Genomic DNA, 22,496 nt, shown 5'->3' with positions numbered 1-22,496 from the left:
AATCAAGCCAAAGCATTAAGTCGTAGAACTGTGGAGCCAGCCTGCAAAAGCCCCAGAGTCCGCAACAACAGCAAACAGCTATTGCACTCTGCATTCACTAAAAGCGAACAAGCGAACATACGAACGAAAGAGTAAAAAACAGGCAAAACGGGAGCAGGGAGTGTCGGCACACGTAATGGCATGTAGCGCAAATAATGCTCGAAATCGCTACAACGACTAAGTTCGTTCGCTCAACACTCGACCGAAACCATTGCTTGGCTGGTTCGATTCTCTGTCGGGCCATTTTCACCGACACACTGACGGTTCGTCCGACCGTCCAACAAACCAGCAGACTAACTCTGCTCCACCACTTCATCGTTATGCCGTGCTGTGCTCATTCACACATTGCGCTGCGACATTTGTTTGTCGGGCGACTCGGGGTTTTTCAACAGTTGAAATTGTTGTTGGCTGGTGTGCTTAGCTCGTCATTCGTTTGCTGATGCCGCTGCTACTGAGCACACACAAAGTTGTTGGTTGTTTGCCTGACGCCCTGAGTTGGCGAACTGGCTGGGCTGGCGGCTCTGACTAACTGCTGTTCTGCTGTTGCTCATTGCTGACGATGAATACAATGACTGCTGACTGGTGAGACTGCCACTGCCGCAACTTGGCGTGGCTGTTGCTGTTGTTGCTGCTGGTGTACGGGAGGCAAGCGATTTTTGCGACCGAAACTCGAAATGTGTATGCGAATTGGTACGGCAACTAGCTAGCTAGCTAGCTAGCCAGCCAGCCAGCCAGCCAACCAACCAACCAACCAACAAGCAAGCAAGCAAAGCGAAATGAGTTGGTTGGGAATGTTAGCTCTGGCTGACTAGCTATATACTCGTAGCTAGCTGCTACGTTGCCTGGCTGTTTGGCTCACTGAATTCATCGTACACACCGGCCCGACTACAAAGCACTCCGTTGTGTCGGGCACTAGCACAGTCAGCAGCAGCAATCAACGGCAACAACAACAATTACAACGACAACTAAATGGCACAGCGGCAATAATCGCAACGGCGCTGAAACTGACGTGAGCACTAACTTTTCTGCCTTTAGTGCTAGCACTGCGGCTGATGACTATGACTACATATCGTTGGCCTGACGATAGAGAGACGAGCGTGGGGCGTCAGGCAGCGCCGCGGCAATGGGGATTGTAGTAACTAGACGGCGGGCACACATACAGCAGAGCACAGCGAACGAACATACAAACGAGCCAGCGAGTTCGCATTAAATGAGTCGAAGCGAAAACACAAAAAACACTCACAAGCACACATACTTTCATTCGCCCTCGTATACAACACAAATGAATTCTTGTCGCCATTGCCGCTGCCGTCGTTTTGATGATCAAAGTACGGCATTTGTCTATGTGTGTATGCGTGTGTTATTGGGCGAAGGGGCGCAGCGGAGCAAGTAGTTATGGCGGCAAATGAAAAACGACAGCATCGTTGTTGGCACACTTGGCAAACATGCGCAACGATTCAAGAGGGGGGTCATATTGGATGGAGACTACAGTGTGGTTGGCATTTGGAGAGTATAGGTGAGTGGGACGGAATATAAAGTGAACGCTGGCGCGCACATTTCGCATTCGCACTCGACTGAACTGAAACCGAGTTGGACGTTAAAGCAAAATGAAATGAACCGACCTCAACTTGAACAAGTCGGACAGAAAAAAACAACATGGAATGAAAAAGCTTCACCAACAACATAAATTAAAGGAAAAAAAACGATCAAATTAATAAAACACATGAAAAAATGTCCGTTACAACAGCAAAGTAGGAGAAAATCAGGCAGCAACTAAGTGCATAGTATATTGCCTGAGAGGAGTGGAGGATCTTTGATCCAAACTGCTACAATGTGGCGTTTAAGTCCCAAATCAGAAACTTCATAATGAAAAAGTATTACGTATGATGAGGGGTAACATGCGAAAGCGGGGTGGATAGTTAGTTTGCCAAATTGAATTGGAATTAAATAATGCGGTACGTTGTGGGTGCTCCAATGTTTGAGTCGCAAGTAATCACTTTTTTAGCTTCGCACACCTTCGCAGAGAAAATGAGAGTAGCCTGTGGGTTATTGCAGGGAAATGGAGCTTTCCAAATTTCATTTAAAAAATTTATTAAAGCAGAGTTTTTAAGTTGCAGACTATTGGGCTAAATAATGACAAGACTGCTGTTAGATAAAATATCTGTAGAAAAAAATTTTTATAATAAAGAACGAAAATGAGTTCGTTCGATGTAAATATCGAAAATCGTATTTAAACTTAAAACAAGGTATAACTCGAATGCGATTGGTAAACGCTCCCAGCTAGAACAACCAAAGTGATCTACTATGTGAAGACGCAGGAATTTCGAAACCACTAGAACCGATTAAACTTTACTATGTTCTTTTATAAGTTACAATCCAGTAACACAAATAACACAAAATGAAATGAATAACTTTTAAAACCACAAAAATGCCTGACCAAAAACGTAAAAATTATGAACTGCAAAATTTTATGCTCTTAGCTAAAAACAAGCAAACAAATACACCACTAACAACATCTGTTTGAAACGCGTAAAGTATTGAAAGGAAACGAATGAACAAAAGCGAATTTTTAACGGCGATAAGAAGAGCAATGCAAAAAGAAAGAAAAATAAGTCAGCCACTACTTTGAAAGCTCAATGGCTGGTTGACACGATACCGCGGACAACAACAAAATATAATACCACTTTGCAACAATGTTGCAACTGTAACAGCAACTACAACTGCCAGCAATGCCAACTAAGTAACACTCAGAGTAGTTATGTAGTACCGCTGCGCTACTGTGGCGCGGAACTACCAGAATCGCTGCTTCAGCTGATGTTGCCGATGATGATGATGATGATGATGGTGATACTCTAGGAATTGCCAACGCGCACGCACATTCACCTAAGTAAACCTTGTGCTGTGCTGATGAAGCAACCCGTGGAACAACCAAGCAGCTATGTATTTAGTAACAATGTCATTTTCAATAGCGGCTAAAAAGCGAGGTATGCAAGTGACAAACCGAGTGCCAGCAACATAAAAAGCAAAAGTTATTTGCGCGCGCTGTCATCTGAATTTCCAAAGCCATTTGACGACTGTATCGACTAGTTTCAGTGCATGCGAAGACGGCATACACAACGCAATATCAACAGCAACAATGCAATGCGTGTTTGCTTTATTTCAGTATTCAGCTGGAATTTGTGTGCCGCCGCTGTTCAGTGATTTGTGAGTTGCTGAAATTGAAGTGGCATAGTCGAATGTATTATGCTGGTAGTAGCCGTGCTTCGTAGCCATACTCAATTAGGTGGCGTGGGTGGCCCCTCAAAGTGCAATGGTGTGGGCAATTTAAATAATTATGCGCCAATAATAGTGACTTGGGTGTACATACGAGTATATGGCAGTGAGATGTTATAATAACATTATTCATATAATTAGACATCCAGCCTCTTCTTTAGCATTTTATAAAATTATCTTCAGACATCTCTCGAACACTGATATAGAATCTATTACATCCAGTTCAAGATATAATGAGATTATCTAAAGGAAGTGTATGCCACATACGAGTATACTTGCCAGAACTATGACAGAACTTGCATACGGCGATTTATCAACATAATATACATTCCATATAAAACGCTTGATAGAAATATCAAAACAAATAAACATTTCTCGGAATTCCTATTTACACTTAAATTTATTCACCACTTTGCGCTGTCTCGTTGCGCCGCTGCGTATACGTACGTTCGTTTTGCTAATTGATGGGCGGTTTTTATGCCTACGGCACGATAATACGTACGTATGTATGTATATGTAAGCATTGAAAATTTTGCATACACATTTCATTTGTGTTTACTTTTATCGCTCGTTTAATATTTATACGTAGGTTGCCTTTTATATTTCTGGATTTGGCTAACCTAGTAACTTACTACCTACTTTTTTGTAAAGTTTGACATTTTTGATGTTATCGCAATCGCGATTGGTTGAGAGAAATGTTAAAAAAAATACGATGACGGTGCTTCGAAACACGTCAATGACAACGTGACAGATGATGAATCGTGGCTTTACGCGTATGTGCTTGAAAGCAAACAACAGCAGTTGACTATAAGGACGTTTCTAGATGACCCGAACCCAACAAAATTTGTTCCGCACGAAACACATTCAAGCAAATGGTTGTCCGTTTTTTTTGGAAAAAACTGGACATGTCGCAATCATACCACTAAAACAACAGTAAATTCTGAATGGTACATAACCATTAACCATAAGACAACTGACAAGTCTTTCAAGAAATCAGGAAAACCAACCGTCGAAGACAGATCACTCGTGACCATGATCCACATCGACTGAAACAACTGTAATTGTGAGCACTCAAAACATCGATTTGATGAATCAACTCCTCAATCGGCAAATAAAGACTTAGAGGTCAACATTATTCGACACCTGTAGAGGCAGTTGGACGCATGTTTTGGAGATACCTCAATCTGTGTGGCTTCGACAATTGGTTCAAACGCATGCAAAAGGAGAATATTTTGAAAAACAATAATGTGTTTTTCGACGATTAAAATTTGTTGTTTGTTCTCTAATCCCGATATATAAAAGGCAACCCTCGTATAATTTAGACAATAGTTTATAATGCTCCACAAGTTTCAAACAACAATGACACCTTCTAGCAGAGATCAGCTGTTAGGCGGTATGTTTACAAAATTTCTTTAATTGCAAATATGTATGGTAGATTAAAATAAAGGTTAGCAAAAATTAGTCCAACAAAATGATTAGTCTTTATTCATCTAATAAAGTTGGGGGAGTTATCAGTCATATTTTCTCGTAAAAAAATAAACGACAAATCGGTGAATTTAAGTAACTCAGCCAAGGAGAGTCCGCATTAGCGAAGACAATACAGTTAAATACTATAAAATATAAATTCATTTCAGTTATTTCGTTGCGTCGTAGTTTTGCAACACGAAATTAAAATCTAGTAGTTTTTTGAGCGGCGAACCTCAAAAATCATAAAAAAAAATAAAAAAAATAAAACGTCGTAAAAACTTCGCTTCACTGAATGTGTATGAAATAAAGGAAATTGCTTTTATGACTTCTGTGACGTTGGTAGTGTTGTTGTCACTGCTGGTGTTATGTCGACTGTCGTGCGGATTAAAAACGGAGGCAGCAATTGCGCGACACAGCAGCAAGTAATGCTATAAATTGCGACACACGCACAGAATACGACGAAAATGTGCGGCTTAAAAAGCCTTGTGAAGGGCAGGTAATGTAAGGTAACTTAACGGCAACGTTGCAAATATAGTTGATAAAATCGGATTGCACTTGGAGGCAGTCAGTCACTTTAAGTTAAGTCGCTCAGTCATCTAGTTTAGTAAAGTTAACGGAATGGAGTGGCATAATTAGCGAGTGAAAGTGTTATGTGTCTCCAGCGGCAGCGTATCAGCACATTAAGCACGCATGCGATTGCAATGTTGACAGACGTCAAAATGGAAGGATGGAGTTTATGGTAAGGCACGAAAAGGTAGTTAATTTGTAGGTAAGGTTAAAGAAATAAAATACAAAAAAAGACATCTTGCGCAATAGTACGGCAAACAGTAAGCAGGAATATAGAAAATAAGAGACGTACGGTAGTAATTATGAAGGAAAGAAATATGCTTTGGTGTATTGCAAGTAAAACACGACATGCAGCATTTGCCAAGCCAAGGCAGTGCAAGCTATGTACATATATCAGCAACATACGACTAAGTTAATTGCATTTGCTTCGGCTGCTGGCAAACTTCTATGCTCATTTGCCTTATTTACAACGTTTATCCTACGAAAGGACCGATATAACATGGTTAGTAGTTGTTTTGACTTCTCGTATTTGTAGTTGATAGAGAATGTCTTGCGTTGTTGCACCTTCTCGTTAAAAATGCTGCAATGGTTGCCATTTTAAACACAATTCTCTCTCTCGTCACTCTTTGTTGACAATCATCGGCAACAATTATCAAAATTAAAAACTTTGAGTGCTTGACGTTTGTCGTAATTGAAAGCAGTTTGAAAATAAGGGTAGTGCTAGATAATACTCAACACAAGTGAACGTCAATTACTGCAAGCGTACGTTCATATACTCAGGAGAAAATAATGCTTCGAATGGTATTGGAAGAGTTCAATTTTAGTTGATTTCATGATATTTTGTATTTAATACTTATTCAACTTCCGTATAAAGTTCTGATAACAAATTTCCTTCATAATTTAATACAAGTAGACCTTTGTGAAATTGTAAATTAAAGAGCACTTACCATAGTAAAGTTTCATATTGCAATATTTCTGAGAGTGATACGAACAAAATAGTTGTACTAACCTGAAAGACAAAATAAATATTGTTGTTTAACACACTTTATATAAAAATTAAATTTATAATTGCAATTAGCATTACTTTTAGGTAAAATTACATGTTTTGTAATTTCATAATCATAAACTGCACTCCGTTCAAGGTCATTATCAAGTTTGAAAGTACTGGAGTTTGACAACCAATCGAGATACGAGTGAGTAAAAATATATAAATCTTTCTCTCATAAAACAGCATAAGAAGTAAATATTGTTGTTCACTTCAAAATTAAAGAAAGTGTTAATTCTCGTTAACGTTCTGTTGATGTGGCTGAAATTTCGAAGAGAGTACAACTTGTTGGCAAAGGACAACATTTTACTGTCAACAACTGATGAGATTGAAGCAAGCAATCGGAAAAAAGCGCCAGAATTCATCAAGAGAAAGGGCTTCGTCTTCAATCAGGACAACGCTAGTCCACAACACCCATCTTTGATAACTCGACAAAAACTGGGAGAGCTTGGCTGGGAAGTTTTGATGCATCCACCATATAGCCCTGACCTTGCACTATCGGACTACCATTTGTTTCGGTCAATGCAAAACTCCCTTAATGGAGTAAAGTTGGCTTAAAGAGAAGCCTGCGAAAATTATTTGTCGCGGTTTTTCGCCGAGAAACCAAACAAGTTTTACACTGATGGAATAATGTCTCTGGGGAAAAATGGCAAAAAAGTGGTCGACCAAAATGGTACATATTTGGTTCATTTAAGTTCATTATGCAATAAATATAAAAAAAATAAGTTGAAGTTTGATTAGAAATACGAAAAGATTATTTTGACTATCCAATACTATACGATTCGAAGGTGCAATTCTGATAACAACTATGGTTTAACTAAAACTGCAAAAGTATATGCAACATGTGCAAAGTCTTTGCCAAATTTCGTAAAGATATCTTATCAAACAATTTTCCATGATTTCGATCGGTTAGTTTGTATAACAGCTGTCTGTTTTAGACAATAAAATATGCCAAATTTCTTGAAGATAACTTCTCAAACAAAAAAGTTTGCCATACAAAGACTTGATTTATGATCAGTTTATACAAGGTGCGTTCCAAAGTAAACGATTTAAAAAAAAACAACAACAGAACAAATGATGTTTCGGCAAAAATCAATTTATTTTATTCAAAATAGTCTACGTCTGTATGTCCTCACGACCACTTTGAAAACGTTGAAATCACTCGCGCACTCTGCTACGGGATAGAAAATCATCGCCATAAACTTTTTTCATCAATTGAAACGTTTCGGTAAAAGTTTTACCAATTTTAAAACAAAATTTAATGTTGGCTCTTTGTTCGAAGCTCATTTTCGCACCGATAACACAAACGTACTGACATTTAAAACGCAATAACTTCACTTCCAATAGATGCAATGTCATGGAATTCTCACTGGACAATCGATAAAGAGAACAGATTCTAACGCACCAGTCGTTATATGGATGGGACCACCAGGGGGCGCTAGATTCAAAAAGTCCTGTTTACTTTGGAACGCACCTTGTATGACAGCTATATGCTATAATGGTCCAAATTGACTCAGCTGATCACGCTCTTCATGCATACAGTTTATAGCATCTCCGCCGTTTTAGGTGTTACACTTTGTATATATCCATATACCCTCTTCAGGGTATAAACATGAGACGAGTGTGTCCAGAACGCAAGTCATTTCGTCAACTCACATTTCTTTATCACTTTCTGCGAGGCGAAAACAAAAGAATTAAAACGCCTGATCGTTATATAAACTAGTTAGTGCCCGAAAATTGCACACAAGGCACGTTTTCAACTTCAACGAAAACGCGCCAAACATTCATGACAAACCAACAAAAAAAAAAGCATAATTCAAATGAAGCTAAGTCGTAAACGAAAGCATACAATAGTGAACTAACATAAAATTGGGGGAGATGAAGGGCACCGTCATAGAAAAGCACACGCTTGCTTTAACAACCAAAAACGTAAGTACGTAGAGCCAACAACAAACTGTTGCTGAAGCCGTCAACGTCAAGTCGGTTGGGTGCCAGCAGAGGAGCATAAAGCGCAGTTAAGCGTCGTCGTGCAATTACATGTACAACCAACACACAGCTGATGGCGACACGCCAGTCATACAAAATTCTCCAACCGAATACCCAGTGATGTAAGGCAGTTGGGTTGAGTACGACGAACGCAGTGCAGTTGTTTCCCAATGTGTCGTTCAGACTCGACCGCATGCTTGCCAAGTGCCCGACTGCCGGCATGAATCAGCTGCCGCCGCCGCCTGCCAACAACGCGCCCCACAGGCATGTCAGAAAGCAATAATACACGTAGAACCAACGTGCGCACAACTCTCGCAGTTTATACAATCACCAGTAAAATTGCACACAGCAGCCGCTTTATGTGCGTGCACGCCATGCCATACTTCGACGGCAGTCGGGTTGTTGTTGTTGTCGTTGTCGCCGTAACTACCATGTGGTGCGCTGTGTAGCTGTGGAGGAGCTGTGCACGCTTTATGACATCAGTCGTTCGTATTTAATTAGGATTACGAATATGCCTTGGCACACACAGCCGGTGTCGTGAGCTGCAGCAGCGCGGATAAACACACGTGCGCATAAGCAGTGCTTCGGTGCATCACCGGCAGACCAGACCCTCACACAATTGCCACAGTGGTGGAGTGGTGTTGCGGCAGAGTCGTTCCTCAAATAAGAATAATAAAAGGAAATTGCAATAAAATAAACATTCAACGGAATTAAGTCAACAGAAACCTTTGCAGCCAAACGAAGGAAGACGTCAAATTAATAGTGGACTTTAATTTAGATCGCCGATAAGCGTTGAAAACTATAAAAAATAACTTAAAAAGCTTGCATGAATGACAGTTAGTGGATGGGATATGTGGTGAATGCAAAGAATTTACTAATAAAATTCATAAAATAGCCACCATTGGCAGTTATTATGCGGTTGTGAAGGAAGTTGGGCGCTCATTGCCAAAGCATTCATTGGGCAGCAACGATTATTCACCGAAATGATTGCAGTAGGCTGAAAATTCACAGTGCAGACTATAGAAATGTTTTTAATCATTGCAGGCTTAAAGCTTAAGCCAATTCAAATGCGTCCCTGAGTTCAACGTAATGCCCGTGAAATAATATTAGCTCAGTTTAAATTAATATTTCTTTGAATGCATTACAAAAGTGATAAGCGCTGGGTCTGTGCCATATATGCGTCTACATGCAAGCAGTGGACGAAACACTTTTAGTCAGGAGCAAGACTTCCGCTAAAGCGCCAACTAGCCACTAACTCAACCCAGCTTAGTACTATCGCCACATGCCCCAATATCCTACTAAATATATAGGTACATATAAAACTGCATATATGAACATAAGCTTCATATATACAAGCATATTCAGGGGTTTTGGCGCGAAGCACAAATTTAGTTCGCATGTCGACGTGCTTCCGGTAACTTGCAATGCTGACAGCGGACATCACAGCACCATTTTATACTGAAGCACTCTTAATACTCGCTACCAAGTAGCATAGCAAAGCGGGCCACAGCAAGCAATCATTTTACGACATTACAGGTTGGTGACATACGACGTAACGTTGGCTGCACAGAGTCTTTACACCATCACACAAGTTGCAAAACTGCTTCAAAACCAATGAATACGATGACGATGATAATACTTTGGCAAACGTTGGGGAAAAGGACGTTGTTCGCTGTTTTTCTTTAGCCAAATGGGAACATTACTTTGATGCGCCTACTTTGGGCAGATCTTTGCACAACAGCTGACTTTTTAGCAAATGGAGAGGAAATAATGGCATCAAAAAATAATATCAATATAATGTAGGTGTGCATATAGACATCAAAAGAAAAATACGGAGTTACAATTTACGAAAGATAATACTCAATTAATTTAGAATACCAGAAGAAAATATTATGATATTATACAGGGTTTATCCGGAAAGTAATAGGACTGATTTTCTTCCGCCTCGACTGTACTTCGGAGCGTGCGCGCACCTACTGGATACGGAAGAGACCGTTCTTAGCTAACGAACAAGTGGCTGGTTAGTTGTCTCCGAGCACATGAAGAGTCAGGACATGGTGCAAGCAGAAAATGCAGCGTTCGATAGACACGTTTGATATGATCAAGCAGACTTTCCCAGATGTTGCTTTAGCAAGAAATGGTATGTTTCGGTGGCGCCAGACCTTTTTTTAGGGCCGGGAAGAGGTCGCTGATGGAGACCGTGCCAGGAGACCTGCGACTTCGACAAACACCGACAATGTGACTCAAGTGCTCAAAGTTTTGAACTCATATCGTCGACTAAGTGTTCGTTTAATTGCACCAGATGTTAAATTTATCAAAATCTGTGGTTCAAGACATTGTGATGGAGCACTTGAACATGCGCAAGGTGTGCGCGAAAATGGTCCCAAAAGTGCTCACCAGAAATTGCGGAGAGTGGAAGTGTGCCAAGAAAATTTGAACGTGTGTAATAGTGACCCCCAATTTTTGAATAACGTAATCATGGATCTTTGAGTATGATCCCGAGACATAGTGGCAATCTTTTTCAAGCATTTTGGGACGACAGAGGGGATCCAAGCAGCATCTCCGCTCTCAAGACTATTCCAGAGAATACCTTCCGTGACGCCTTCAATGCGTGGAAATCGCGCTGGCAGCGCTGCATCGACGCGGAATTTTAATATAGTTGTGCTGGCAAAGACGGCGACGTCATCGCCACCTATGGCGGCATAATGAGAATTTGATAATGAAATTCCTGTAATGATGCAGCGACAACTGCCAATTTACAACAAATCATCGTTATACGTTGAAGCCCTTTTTATTTGAGTAAAGAGCAAATATTTTTTACAAATTTTATGAGCCAAGCAGCAACAGCAAGGTGGATTTGTAGAATAGTTGTAAATTTGATTAAATGTTGAAAAATAATTACGTAATATGTTTGCGTTTTTTACGTTGACGTTTTGTCACTTTTTTCCCCGACTTACCAAGTGGCGTTAACTTAGCCGACTTTGTTTAAACAAAATTAAGCACTACATACCACAGGCGACAAGCTAAAAAGGCCAGCAAGTGGAATCGATGTCGATGGCAGCGACGGAAACGTGCTTGCAAGTAATCAGAAACCATTAACATGAAGCATGCTTTGCTGCTGTTTTATGAACGAACAAAGTAAATGGCAGGAACATGCAAACGAGAAATTCACGCGAAGAGAGCACAAAAAAGCCGGTAAGAAGCAGAAGTCACATTTTGGTCGACTGCCATTGGCGATAAGGAAAACATAAAACAACTGCTGATGGGCCATTAAAGCTGAAGCATGGTCATAAAATAAATTCGAGCGAAGAAGCCAGTTGCCAATTTGAGTGCATGCATAATTTGGCGGGAAAATGCTTTACGTTAAAGAAAGAATTGTGTAGCCAGAGGGTAATTGGTAATAATTTTTAAGGCTTAATTAGTGCAAGTATGCAAGTATGGCAGGATATTATTGTACATTACAATAAAAACGAATTAAATACTTTCTATCAGTTATAGTTGAGTTAGTGGTCTCACTACAAATTGTTAAGGTGAGTTGATTTTCAATGTCAGGGAAATCACTTTAAAAATATAAAGCACTACCACACGAAGACTGCAGACTTATGACTTAACAGAGATATGTATTTATTTAAGCTGAGATTATCTAAAAAAGAAAAATAATATTTAAGTCTACAAAGCAACTGTGCAAATCGGGCACGGTTGTATTTATATGATCGGTAGTAGAAGGACTTTGGGGTAATAAAATCAAATTGGCCATCTACAGTTAGGCAGTCCATGTGAGAAAGGTTAAATTATGAATGCGCAAGCGTAGTTTGTACGTGTTAACATAAAATAATGCGTGTGTGAATCTATAAAATACAATTTTATGGGTAACAATAAATACATACGGGCAGTAATTTCCGCAACAATAGCTCGTAGATCAGCAGCACATTAGCGTAACCACATTTCAAAGCAAAAGCAAATAAATAATGTATTCCAAGTCACACACACACGAAATGACAAAAGGCGAATATCGCGGCGAAGAAGATAAGATCAAAACAAATAACTGGTACGAATGAAACACCGCAATAGCAAATACACACAAATAAAATTTATAAAAACAATCAAGTGGGCATGTAAATACGCTATGTATGTACGTATGTAGAGCGAACGCTTGAACAACTCTGTCAGCGGCAACGGAAAGACAAACAACAATTCTAATGGCTAAAGTTCAAAAATAAATTATAGTGAAACCTAACCACAGATACTAAATATGACGGCAACAAAGGCAGTAAGAATGGAACGGCGAATGGCTGAGAATGAAGTTAATTGAACTAAAATGTCTTGAAGTAAACCATATACAAGCGTAAATACATACATACATAAATTGTATTAATACATTGATTTCGGCTGCACCGAAGCTATAATAGCCTTCACAAAGAAAAAGTTTCCACATAAGAACGTGATTTTGATCAATCAGTTTATATGGCAGCTTTATGTCTGCTATAGTCAGATATCGACGTTTGGAGACAACAGGAGAAAAGGATCTGTACAAAATGTCAAATCGATATCTCAAAACCTGAGAGACTAGTTGACGTACATACAAATATACAGACGGACTCAGCTCGCCACGCTGATCACTTACACACATACATATGTATAGATTTTATGGGGTCGCCGACGCTTCCGTCTGGGTGTTACAAACTTCGTGTGAAACTTAAAATAACGTGTTCAGGGTATAATGCGATTAAGTAGTGGTAGGGTGCACACCTTCATTCGTATATGAATTCGTTTGAATGCGCGAGAGAGTGAATATTCATAGAGCCGCATTTAAATATTTAATGTGTATAAATTTCAGATAAGACAAAAACAATTGTAATATATACATACATATATATACATATGTATTAGCACAGTTATGTAGAAAATGCGGGCGAAGTAAACAAAAACATACCTACATGCCGTATGAAAACTAAAAAAGTGCCAATTAGTTTAGGCGTCAAAGTGAAACCGTCTACAATAAGCTATTAAATAGAATTAAATGAGGGTCAATTATGCATGAATCTATGGAAAGTACCAAGCACATAATACAAAATATATAACATATGGCAGCCTTTAGGTCTCTTACATTAAAATGATTAGCAAAGCTTCGTGTATAAAAAAATATAAACAACTGTGACGTAATCACAGTGATGGTGTATGGTATGTGTGATGTGCAGAGATAAGCGGAAAAAATATAATCACAGAATTTCTATGTGAAGTATTAGTAACGAGGGAAGCCCCCACTAAAGCACAAATATAAAAAAGTAAAATATAAGTTTAGAATGATACAAGATTTTGTGCAACCTGAATGCTTGAATGTTTAATAAACAAGTAAGGAAGGGCTAAGTTCGGGTGTCACCGAACATTTTATACTCTCGCATGATAAAGTGATAATCGAGATTTCATTATACGTCATTTACATGTTTTTCAAATACCGTATTTTTGTAAAGTTTTATTCCGCTATCATCATTGGTTCCTAATGTATGTATATATTATACAGAGAAGGCATCAGATGGAATTCAAAATAGCGTTATATTGGAAGAAGGCGTGGTTGTGAACCGATTTCACCTATATTTCGTACATGTCATCAGGGTGTTAAGAAAATATTATATACCGAATTTCATTGAAATCGGTCTAGTAGTTCCTGAGATATGGTTTTTGGTCCATAAGTGGGCGAGGCCACGCCCATTTTCAATTTTTAAAAGCCTCGGATGCAGCTTCCTGCTGCAATTTCTTCCGTAAAATTTAGTGTTTCTGACGTTTTTTGTTAGTCGGTTAACGCACTTTTAGTGATTTTCAACATAACCTTGTATGGGAGGTGGGCGTGGTTATTATCCGATTTCTTCCATTTTTGAACTGTATATGGAAATGCCTGAAGAAAACGACTGTGTAGAGTTTGGTTGACATAGCTATAGTAGTTTCCGAGATATGTACAAAAAACTTAGTAGGGCGGGCCAAGCCCACTTTTCCAAAAAAAAATTGCGTGTCCAAACATGCCCCTCCCTAATGCGATCCTTTGTTTCAAATTTCGCTTTTAATATCTTTGTTTATGGCTTAGTTATGACACTTTATAGGTTTTCGGTTTCCGCCATTTTGTGGGCGTGGCAGTGGGCCGATTTTGCCCATCTTCGAACTTAACCTTCTTATGGAGCCAAGGAATACGTCGTACCAAGTTTCATCATGATATCTCAATTTTTACTCAAGTTACAGCTTGCACGGACGGACGGACGGACAGACGGACGGACGGACAGACAGACATCCGAATTTCGACTCTACTCGTCACCCTGATCACTTTGGTATATATAACCCTATATCTGACTCTTTTAGTTTTAGGACTTACAAACAACCGTTATGTGAACAAAACTATAATACTCTCCTTAGCAACATTGTTGCGAGAGTATAAAAATTAGGAAAGCAAATCTATTTATAAGACAATAAAAAGGGATAATGATAGTGGTCTGATCTAAACAATATCTTCGGAGATTGTACCTTTACTTTGGACAAACCTCCAAGCCAAATTTCGTAACGACTTTAAATTGATCGATCAGTTAAAATGGCAGCTATGCACGCTATAGTGAACCGATCTGCAACTTATACTCAGGGATGGTAGTGCTGCCTAGCGCAATAGTCGATATCGAATTTCGTGAAAGTATCTCGTCGGTGCAGAGGCTTGGGCGATGACAACAGCCGATGAGTCGACGTTACGAGTTTTCGAGAGAAAAATTCTGCGAAAGATTTATGGTCCTTTGCGCATTGGCCACGGCGAATACCGCATTCGATGGAACGATGAGCTGTTTGAGATATACGACGACATTGACATAGTGCAGCGAATTAAGAGACAGCGGATACGCTGGCTAGGTCATGTTGTCCGGATGGATGAAAACACTCTAGCTCTGAAAATATTCGACGCAGTACCCGTCGGGGTAAGCAGAGGAAGAGGAAGACCTCCACTCCGTTGGAAGGACCAAGTGGAGAAGGACCTGGCTTCGCTTGGAATATCCAATTGGCGCCACGTAGCGAAAAGAAGAAACGACTGGCGCGCTGTTGTTAACTCGGCTATAATCGCGTAAGGGGTGTCTACGCTAATTAAGAAGAAGATCTTGTCAAGTAAAAAAGATCAGTTTGTCTGATGATATACATATGTACATACGTATACTTTTGTGGTTCGATATCGGCGGTTCGGACAAATGAACGGCAACTTAGTGACAAAAAGACACACAATATTAAGTAAATCTAGACAAAAGGTAAAATACCTATTTTAAGTGCTACTTAAGCAAATGGAGAAATGGAGGGTTTCACTTTACTATTACTCTTTTAGAAATTTCTTTTTTTTATTGAATATTATAAAGCTTATAACGTAAGTTATCCCAAAAGAAATTTTCGACTTCGCTTTCGATAAAAAAAAAAAAATTTAGTGTCACGCTGTAAAGTTTTAAAATGATGCATGACACTCAGATTAGCAAAACTTAAAAAAAAAATGCATTTACCGCATACAAGTAGCAGTAGAATAGAAGATTAGTAGAAAGTGGTTAAAACATACGACGTTGCAACGTTATATTTAAGTTTATAGACTACACTAAGACGGAAGCACCACGTGCGGCCACATTCGCAGCAGCAGCCGTATTTGAAAGTAAAAGTTGTCTCAATAGAAATATGTACATATGTACACAAGTATAAAAAACGCGAAGCACGTGGCGATCATACATACGGATGGGCACACATAAAATCATGTCTACATGCAAACATATGACGGTGAGCAGCAGCAGACAGCGTGTAGACAGGCAAGCAGACAGATAGCACGAAATGCACAGGCATTTGCCCTCGTGTGTATGTAGGCAAGTGTGAGCGAAGGCAAGAATGCATGAAATTCACTGCAACTAGATATCCACTTGCGAACATACTTCAGTACAACCACTAACAAAAATAAAAGAAAATCTAGAGCAACAGTTGCTGCTGCCATTTATTTAAGTTTTCGATGTTTCCACCGCAAGCACCACATTTTTTTATTTATACATATGTATGTATATACATATGTAGGTATAAACGTAAGTAGCTGCATATATTGTATGCATCTTTACATAATTCAACGCTACCACCTTACTATTGTACGCTCTATTTTATTATTATTATTGCTTTTTCTTTTCCTCCACTCAGCTGACTACCTATTTTTGATTGCTTTTCTTCTGCTAGTATTTCTTGCCTTTGCATTGTTTAGCGCAGCGGAGCAAATGTGCACACACAGAAACGTACATTGGTGCAACGCAACAAAGCAGCGCGTAGTTGAAAATGTTGCTTAAAGTGCAACAATCACTTAATGCCTCCCCTTTTTAGATCGTCTCGGAAACTAAGTTCTCGAAACGTTTGCTAATTACAGTGCATATTTTCAAAATTATCAAGTCACAACTTAAACAATAATAGCAAAACAAGTTGATGATGCAACAATGAGCAGCTGATGCCTTAAATTTACAGATGTTCTTTTTTCGATAAAACCTGTTAATATACTATTACGATTATTATCGATTTCATGTTTGATAACTAATTTATAAGCTTTATACATTTTATTTACTTAACATTAATTTAACATAAATTTGGAGTAAAAAATGTGTCATTTTAATGCAAAGCAGCTGATATTCCAAAAATAAAAACCAATTTTCATTACAATATTATTATAAAAGTTCAAGTTACTAGTTGTCAAGAAGCAAACGCAATAGCACAGAAAAACTTGCCTCTCGACACGCTAATGCCTTTGTGAAACGAATTGAATTTACCACAAACAGCAACTATGTATGTGAGAGCATGCTGTTAAATAGCTAAGCAATTCGTTGCGCTCACGTTGTTGTCGGAGCTATGAGAAAAGGTTAAATTATAATAAAAAAAGAGACCTTATTAACTTCAGTTGTACTGAAGCTATAACACCCTTCACACATAAAAAAGTTTGCATACAAGACTTGATTTTGATCAGTTTTTATGGCACCCCCGGCGGGTACTGCTTCGATATCTTCAGAGCTCGAGTGTTTTCGTCCGTTCGGACAACGTGACCTAACCAGCGTAGCCGCTGTCTTTTAAATCGCTCAACTGTGTCAATGTCGTCGTAAATCTCATACAGCTCATCGTTCCATCGTATGCGATATTCGCCTTGGCCAATGCGCAAAGGACCACACATTTTCCGCAGAACCTTTCTCTCGAAAACTCCTAACGACGACTCATCAGATGTTGTCAACGTCCATGCCTCTGCACCATATAGCAGGACGGGAATAATAAGTGACTTATAGAGTTTAGTTTTTGTTCGTCGGGAGAGTTGTTTCCTTTTCATTAAGGGTATTTTTTTAGTGACGGGTCCCAAACCCAGCGCACGACCCTGGGGAGGGATAGTTCGCTTTTTCATTTTAGCTCGCCTTCAAACGGATGTTCTGTGTTCTTTAGACAGGAAGTCATGAGTGCTTAAAGCCTTATGTAAGACTATCGTTTCCGACCACTCCCGTTGGAACTCAAAGAACTTTCCTCACTTGGTGAACTTCTATACATGACTCCATCCTTCCACCACCCGAATCATTTACGCATATTTTTTTAAGGGTCTCCTACGTTTCTATCTGAGTGGTCTTCTTAATATATGATGTTCAGCGTATGAAAATAGCTTTCCGCGGTAATTCATTATGCAAATAAATTTTTCTCTGAAGCCCTTTCTAAAGTCAATAGCAAATTGAGAAAGTGTAGGTATTTTGGAACTACTGTTAATATGAACAAAGTAATTAACAAAATGAACTAATGTGAGCAAATGTTGAAGGCAACAAATATGTCAAGATATACAAAAAAAAAAAACCACAATTAGCAAACAAATGTTCAAAAGCTGGCAGCGAGCATTGAAAGGGTCACAAAGCAAATAACAAGCACTTTTGTATTTATAAGTGGTTAAATTAAGTTAAGGTAGGTTGAGGGCATGCTTCGCCACAATTTTGTGCGAGCTTAGAGAATGAACTGATGTTTCATTACAATAAAAAAAAATCATAATAAAGTGGCTTACAGTGTTTGTCTACATGTTAGCGCAACGAATCCATCATACCCACGCCTATGTACCTACTTGTGTATGTGTGATATACAAAAGCACCTCTTTAAATTCAATGTGCCACGCGTCAACACCGTCCTACAAAAAAAAAATGTTATACACCATGAACCAGCATCATCTGCTTTCGCCGCGAACAAAGCACCGTTACCTTCAGCGCGCCCTCCTTTGCTTGCTTGTGTGTATACATATACTAGAGAGGTTTGGTATCCCTTGCATCATGGTCGGTTTTAACAACTTTAATTCCTCCTTCCTTTCTAAGTACAGTGAATAATGCAATAAAAAAAATGAAAAGAGCAATAACAACAAAGGCACTAAAGTGCCACTGACGCCAATTTCAGTTTAGTTGAGTCGATTTGCTTCAACTGGTATTGCGGCGGTAATACTTGTATTACTATGTGTATATACTTGTGTGTATGTGGGGTACTTGCTCGACGCCGTATCATGTTTTTGGCGTACTTATTGTTGTTGTTCTCTTTTTATGTTATCGCAACTGCTATTTATGTTGTTACTGCCTTTTGTGTCAGCGGTGGTGGCGGGCAAATACAACGTCTACATCCGCTTTGTGGCACATTGAACTCATTCATCATCAATTGGGTCAATGTCAAGGTCGCCGATTCTTTTTTTGTTAAATTTATTTTATTTGCTTATTTTTTCTCTTTTCATGCCTCTCTCTTTGATTTACATCTGTTACTTGGTTATTCAATAACATAATGTCATACAGATGTACATATGAAAGTGAAATGCATAATTGATAATGAAATTTGCATACAGCTAAAGGCGGCGATTAGAGAAAGTCAAAAGCATGTACATATGTACATGCGTACCACCAGATCAAAATTGACTCGGACAAGTCCATGTGTGTTCACAAACCGAATTGATCAAAAAGATTTTCCCAATTTCGGTACAACCTTTTTTGTTCATGCGAATTTTGATGTTCATATGTCAATTAGTGTTTGTGCTTTTCAGCAGTTTGTTCACGGCGCAAAAGGCTTGTCTGCGATAATAACCTCAAAAAAATTTAACAATGATTTTGAAAAAGTTAAAAAAAAACCTCGTGTTGCCATTAGAAAAATAACTGAGGATCTCACGATCTCTCAGAGATCCATTCAACCCTTTTGGCTAATTTTTTGGAAATCTTCTGCAAAAACGACGTGGAGTAAAGGTCGCAAAATAAATGCTTGACAACGTATCTGAGGTACCTACATTCATGAAACGCATCATTACTTTTCCTGTAATTGGTAACCAAGAATTGAGCAATGACAACTAGATGTACTGTTTGACAGCAGCTACATTGTAATCATTTCTGATGGCTAAGATGAGAACCTCTCGAAAGAAATTGCATTATCATATAAAAGAAGAAACAGTGTAGAAAGCCAGAAAAGTAAAATATATTCTAGAATTAGAAGTAATATTTGCATAAAGCAGTATATATGCATATGGGGTATGAAAAGCAACTTTCGCTCTGACATTGAAATCTCAACAACAAGCAAACTCAATGGCACAACAAAGCTCAGGGTAGAATCGAAATCAGGCTTAGAGTTGTATGTACCACTATACCACGAATAATGCCAGTACACATATTGTCGAGTAGCTTACTTACTATGAGAGGCCACACATTTCTCCTTTCGATTTTCAACTACAGCAACAACTACTAGGCGAACGCTGTTTAACAACGCGCCCATTAAACTAGGTCAACTAACATCATCAGCATTTGGCCGCATTCACTATCAACGAAATAGCAGCAATGACTGCCACAAATTTCCACCATTTCTGAAATTCAAAGGCGCCACAACATTGCTGATAAGTAGCCTGTTGCATGCACATTGTCTGAATATTCATGAGTCTATGGATGTGTGCCGGTAATTCAAATGGTAACTCTCGCATACCTTGCCACCCTACTCAAGAGTCTGTCGCCGCTTTCAAGTGCCGTTAATGATTTTCTGCTTGGCTATGCAAGTGCGTGAGTGAGTGAGGAGTGGTGCCTTGCAACCGTTTGCCGGTGTTTCCAGCCATTCTGACAATATGCTTATCAAATTGTATGCTGAGGTTGTAGTTGCTGTTGTGACAGCGAAAGCCTTCTGCTGCGAAACAGCTAGGCGCCACCACATAAGTCCAGTGTTTAGCCTAAGTATACATGAGTATGTTGTTGTTGTCATGATTCCGGCATGCCTGTCTAAATTTCTGCCAATTCATTGGCGGCTTGTGCGTATGAGGCAGCACTGCGGTTATTTCTATTAGTGCTTATGCAGCAGTGTTGCTGGCATTGCAGCAGCATCGTTGTCCGCATTGTTGCATTGAAACCGTTTAATTAGAAACCCCGTCTAACGCTAATGTCGACGATGCTCGGCTTGGCATATCCCAATCATAAGCTGGAATGTATTGCAGTGAGCCAGTGAGCTATAGTCTCATGCCAATGAAAGTCATTTGCGAAATATTCTTGTTCTACCTATTACGATTAATGCAGTTATTGCGTTGCTGCGTTAAGTGATTGGCTTTCGCTTTCACTTTCACCGGTCGCGTTGCATTTCGCTCGAACTGTGCCATGTTTGGGTTCAGTCCACGTCAATGACAGCCGACGACCTCCTTTTGTTGGCTGCCGCATCAGCCTCTATTCTGCTTGTTGTTGTTGCGTGCTCGACCATCCGTAGTCTCATACGTAGTTTGGCTTCCTTGGCATTACGAATAGTTGAGTGAAAACATGCATACATACATACATACATATGTAAATGCAAGTAGGATCATCGATTGTCTCATAATGAGATTTTGCTTCTGTGATTCTTGTGTTGGCTCATCTGCCCATTCACGCACGTTCTCTCGCTTTAGTAATAATTCTATCAGTAGGTATTTTAAGCTCACTAAGCGTCGATACTTGCTCTTTGTAGAAGTGGGGCTTTAAGTGATGCCATTTAATCGGATAGTGTTCGGCAACCATTGTTTTAATAGTAGATTACACTTGGTTATACATCGATTCTTTGAGAGACCTTTAGGAAAATTTCCGATTCGTTTAATCGGATTGACTTCCAAAGTCACGGATTCGTATGGAGCTCAATTTGGTTAGTGTTTAGCAAAAATTTTTGAGCGACCTTGAAGAAATGTTCCGATTTTTCCAAACAGAATCGATATCTAAAACCACAGATTCGTCTGTAGCTAAATTTGGTTAGCACTTGCTGAAGTAATAACCTCTAGTGAAGCCACTAATTTTCCTTTTTGGCGATCCTTGCTCTTTGAGTAGTAAGATTTTTAGAATGCTCATCGGTAAGCGAGTAAATGACTATTGACCACGTATTTCCTGGCAGATTGGTTATATTATAGCAACAACAATTAACCGTATCTCGACACTGCCTACCACGTAAACAAGTAATCCTTGACAGGTTGGTTGCTTGGCTAGCTGAGCTTGATAAGTGACACTCAACGATGGCACACACCAAACGCTGCCTGCTTCATACCCAAAATCACATTACCTGCTTGCGAGTGATTGAATTATCAATGTGGATTGCAGTGTGAGTCGCAGTCGAAATCGGCAAAACAAAATAAAAAGCGCGAAACAAGCGGATCGACTGCAGAAATTCAGTTTTGTTGCGCGACACATAAACCCATGGCAATTCTGTGCGTATTCGTAAACATTCAACGAAAACAAGAGATCGACCTTTTGAGCACAACGTCAATGGCAACGTATGACGTCGTGTGGCGGAACTCAGTGTGAATTGCAGAGTGGGTTTCGGTCACACACTGCAAGACTATAAAACACAGCGCCTCAAATACGTGAGTTGTGTGTCAATGCGGGCGTGCGTTGGGTTCGCGGCAAGAATGCTGCAGACTTACCGCCTGCACATGACGTGAATAGTGAGTTGAGGCTGTGGAGTCGGCTTGAAATTCAGTACATTGTAGTGTAGTGTCAATAATAATTTTGGGTTGTAAGCTGTTGCTACTGTTGGTCATGCAGGCAGCCTTCATATGTAACTTGTACGTGGACAGTTGTGAGCTGATGGTGTAGTTTTAAGGTGCGTTGACAACGTTGAGTTTATTAAATTTTCA

At 39.4% G+C, this 22,496-nt stretch overlaps 1 protein-coding gene and 1 long non-coding RNA gene across 10 annotated transcripts in view; one reads left to right on the top strand and one right to left on the bottom strand.

Moving 5' to 3' along the window:
- LOC120782532 (trithorax group protein osa) overlaps window positions 1-22,496 on the bottom strand; it is a 93,582-nt gene that overhangs the window by 29,675 nt on the left and 41,411 nt on the right. The gene's annotated exons all lie outside the window — the stretch shown is intronic.
- On the top strand, window positions 5,324-7,043 carry LOC120782533. The gene is made up of 3 exons (XR_005706265.1): window positions 5,324-5,518; window positions 6,437-6,539; window positions 6,617-7,043. It is a non-coding gene; the product is annotated as an uncharacterized LOC120782533 (long non-coding RNA).

Source organism: Bactrocera tryoni, chromosome 1 (genome assembly GCF_016617805.1).
Source record: "Bactrocera tryoni isolate S06 chromosome 1, CSIRO_BtryS06_freeze2, whole genome shotgun sequence".
Taxonomy (NCBI): Eukaryota; Metazoa; Arthropoda; class Insecta; order Diptera; family Tephritidae; genus Bactrocera; species Bactrocera tryoni.
This window is presented reverse-complemented; position numbering and strand designations above follow the sequence as displayed.